The sequence below is a fragment of the Rhagoletis pomonella genome, unplaced genomic scaffold, assembly GCF_013731165.1.
Source record: "Rhagoletis pomonella isolate Grant_MI unplaced genomic scaffold, Rhpom_1.0 Rhpom_scaffold_00006, whole genome shotgun sequence".
In the NCBI taxonomy this organism is placed as follows: Eukaryota; Metazoa; Arthropoda; class Insecta; order Diptera; family Tephritidae; genus Rhagoletis; species Rhagoletis pomonella.
This window is the reverse complement of record NW_023458560.1, coordinates 1646342-1650683: the sequence shown is the minus strand read 5'-3', so window position 1 is coordinate 1650683 and position 4342 is coordinate 1646342.

The following is a 4342-nucleotide window of genomic DNA, read 5'->3' as shown; positions in this document are numbered from 1 at the left end:
GCATGAGGTTGCTGCTGGCTAATGAGGCTTGACCTATTGTGGCGAAGATATCATTGAGCTCAGTAGTAACTTGCGAAGGATCCGAAATATACACACCGTCGATATCCAATCGCGTTACTATGACTCTTTTGATTACAACAGATAATGTTATTAACTACCCTCCATTCCTTTTTAAGGTCTTCTTGAGCAGCCGCGACCATATTTTGGTAGTACATATCGTGTCTATAGCGAATTTCTTTTTTTACAGTGTAAGTTAAGCGAGTTGCACGTTTTTTTCAGCTTTACATTTCTTTTTGTAGGACATTTTACGCAGTTTGTTCTTAAGTTTAATTTTAGTTATAAGAGTTTATTAATCCAGGCTAGTATAACCTAGGATCTTTTTGGAGGCAAAGTGCAACTTGACCTGTCTATGTGAACTTTTAGTATATTTATAAACAAGCTGTATGCTTTAGAAAAATCTTCCTCAGCATAAACTGTTTCCCAGCTTTCGTATTTAAGAGGCTGGTGATAACATTATATTGTTACTTCGCTCATTTTGAAAATTGCTCAATCGAAGACCAGTCATGCAGTGATCCGAAACGCCAAGATCGAGGTATATACCTACGAGTTCATTATATGATATGTTAGCGAATCGACCAAAAACATGGTCGATACAAGTGGTCATTAACAAAAGAGAATAAGCCATGGCTTGCCATGAGTGTAACGTACTTATCTAACTCAACTTTGGTACTTAATAGATCAAAATTAAAGTCTCCTATAATCAAGAGATTTTTTCCTTTCTCTGTACCTTACAAAACTGAAAGCTCTTCATGAAAGAGATTTAGGCACTGCGAGTGAAATCTATATATGCAAACGAAACTTAGCATGTCATTGTTTACTCTTAAAGCTATTTTTATCACATCAGCGCTTATAAGGCTATATCTTGTAACAGTGGCGTAGCCAGGATTTGGCTTTGGGGGGGGGCGGGAATGAAAAAAAAAATCCCATCGATAACTTAAATTTGTGACACACAATGGCTAGAGGCGTCGCCTGAGTGCATTCATTCATATATTTATGTATGTGCCAGTTTTACCGTTATATATTTTTTATTTACTCGTTTATTCCATGGGGCTTTATTTAAATTTAAAAAACTAAATTACTATACCGTTTTAAAAATCTGAAAATTCACTGCGGGAAATTTTTTTTTTTCTCTTTTTGTCTTCGCCTTCTCGTTTTTGCCTTTACAAGTTTTGAAAAATGGTTTTGAACGAACCAGGCAAGTTTTGAAAGAATATTTTCGATACTAAATTTTATTAAAACAAAATGTTGAAATTAGCTTCATATAGAAACAGTGTCATCGTTAATTAAGAAAGAGATGGTCTTAATTATCATAACTTTACGACACTCACATATTGACTAGATTTTACTATTTATTTTATTATATTTTAATTTGACTTATTTGTTTATAAAAATATAGTTTATTCTTTAACAAACACTAAATGAAAATAAGGTTATTCTTTGAACAACATTAAACAAAAATCGACAAACTTTCGTAAAAATTTTTAACTTTCTATTTCAATTTTATCTCTTAATATTTTGCAGTTTTTTAGGTCATTCAATTTTAGTCCAATAAAGTGCAAATTTAAAGTAGCTGTGATTTACAGTTGATGTATGGCATATTTTTGACGATGTCGGTAATTTTCTTCCATATTATCTAAGTATGTTCGACGCTTTTTTTAATGAAGAAAATGAGCAACGCCTTCATCAAAAAAAAATATATATATTAAAAACAAGTAAGAAAGTCTAAGTTCGGGCGGAGCCGAACATTAAATACCCGGCGCAAGTATTAAATATATGTTTTTTCACCCTTCCGAAACCTTCCGCTAGATGGTAAGCCGAGGTGTATCAATTTTGAGTAAATTAGCGTCCTTCAATTTCGAAATATGGGCGGTGCCACGCCCATTTTCCAAAATTTTACCATAAACGTATTTCTTGGTAAAGAATTGTTGCAAGCATCAATTTTGAATAAATTAGCTTCAATATTTAATGATTTATCTTAGATTTTGTATTTCTCTAAATTACCGTTATATGGGATGTGGGCGTGGTTATTGTCCGATTTTAAAAAGTTTCGGCGGTTTTTTATGCTGTACCAAGGCCAACAACTGTGCCAAGTTTGTAAGAAATTGGTGAAGCGGTTACCAAGATATACACATGTAACCATAAGTGGGCGTGGCTACGCCCATTTTCCAAAAATTTATAATATTATTATTTTTCGTCTAAAAATTATTGTAAATATCAATTTTGAGTGAATTATCTTCAGTAGTTACTAAAATATCGCAGTTTTCGTATTTCTGGAAATTACCGTTATATGGGAAGTGGGCGTGGTTGAAGTCCGATTTCACCGATTTTCAATACCAACCTACCTTGGATTAAGGGAAACCTACATACCAAGTTTCGTTGAGATATCTCAATTTTTGCTCCAGTTATCGTGTACAAGGACAGACGGACAGACGGACAGACAGACATGGCTTAATCGATTTCTTTTTTCATCCTGATCATTTATGTATACATTTGCCTATATCTATCTCGATTCGTTTTGGCTGTTACAAACAACCGTTATGTGAACAAAATTAATATACCCTTGTGCACAAGTGCGCTCGGGTATAATGAACGATAAGTCGCAGCTATGTATTTTAAACTTGCGCTTTATTTGAATTGATCGGGCTACAAACTGCATACTCCAAATATGTATTTATAGGAAATCTAATTAAAAAGCTTTACGAAAGTTTGTTGATTTTGTTAATGTTGCGCAAAGATTAAACCTTGGATTTATACGGGTTTTGTTAAAGTGTAAACTGCATTTTTATAAACAAATAATTAAAATTATATAATTTTAAAATAAATGGCCAATCTAGTTAACATGTATAAAGTTTTGATAAGCACTTGAAATATCAAGTTTATCAAGTTTAGTACTGAATTCAAAGAAGATGTCTCTTTTATCCAGAAGTGTATCTTAAAATATCTGCCTTGACATTTATGTTAAAAGTGTAAAATATGTAAATGTACCTACATAAACTTTCCCGTGAATACCATCAAAGCATTGGTCTTGAAGGGAATCTATGTATGCATGCATGCATATGAGAAAATTAAAAAGTCGATACAATTTACAGTCGAAAAGTACAGTTTTTGTATAGATTATAGATTATTTCCCAACACTGTGGAGAACTAAGCAAAATGGCCTAGTGTATTTCGCAGATATTCAAATACATAATCCACCAACCGATAATTTTATATATTCACTAAAAAATAACTTGTCATCAGTCTAAAAAAAAAATAAAAACCGGAAGGGTAAAATAGTATTGTGTTATTAATTCAAAAAAAAAAGTTTCATTTCACTGACGAAGGGGGGATCTAAATAAATTCTGTCTTAGGCTACGTACATTTTGATGTAAAACTAAAAAGGAATTAGGCTCTGATGCTAACACGTGAAAATCGTTAATAAAATACACGGCAGGACTGCCGACTGAAAGAACTGGGCTCAATATCATTTATTTAAAAACAGGCTTACGGCTATCTACTTATGTTGAGATAGCAGTTAGATCCTCAAAAGTTCTTATATCAACAGCCCTCTCACTTTCAGATTTTTTGATTAGTAGAGTTGTTAAACTATAGGTACCTCCCAATTTTCCACAGGGCGAAGACGACGTCGTTACGACGTCGCTCTGGCGCAGTCGTTTTGGTGAACTCGAAAAGTCATCGTTTCGACGTCGCTCTGGTGAAGTCGTTTGGGTGAACTCTAAACGACGTCGCCCTGGTGAAGTCGGTCGGGTGGAATCGCAACGGCGTGGTTACGACGTCATTCTGGTGCAGCCGACGACGTCGTAACGCCCTGCTGAAGTCGTTTGGGTGAACTCGAAACGAATCCGTTTCTTCAAACCTACAAGTTTTTTGAGGAACTTTCGGTCTGGGTTGGACAAAATTTGTATATATCTAAGCATAAATAAAAGTCATTCATTTCAATAGTAAACCGTTTTTATTATGAAAATTTTTTATCATGACAGAATATGGAATCCACAATGTACACTTGTGCCAGAAAACTAAGCCACCTACATCTTTTTTTCAGTATTCATAATATCGTCGCCCCAATAAAGAAACAGTGTAAATGCCACATACACTATTATTCGATAGTTGCACCATTGGATAGACAATCCTTTAATCTTTTAGAAAAATCTTTAGTTTTCTTAAATATCTCTTTGGCTCACTAATTTATTCCCGAAAACTGAAATTGTATTCGTATGGTTTGTAATGGTTTATAAAAACTTCCAATTCGTTTCTCTCAAAACTATACTTTTCATGTTACACT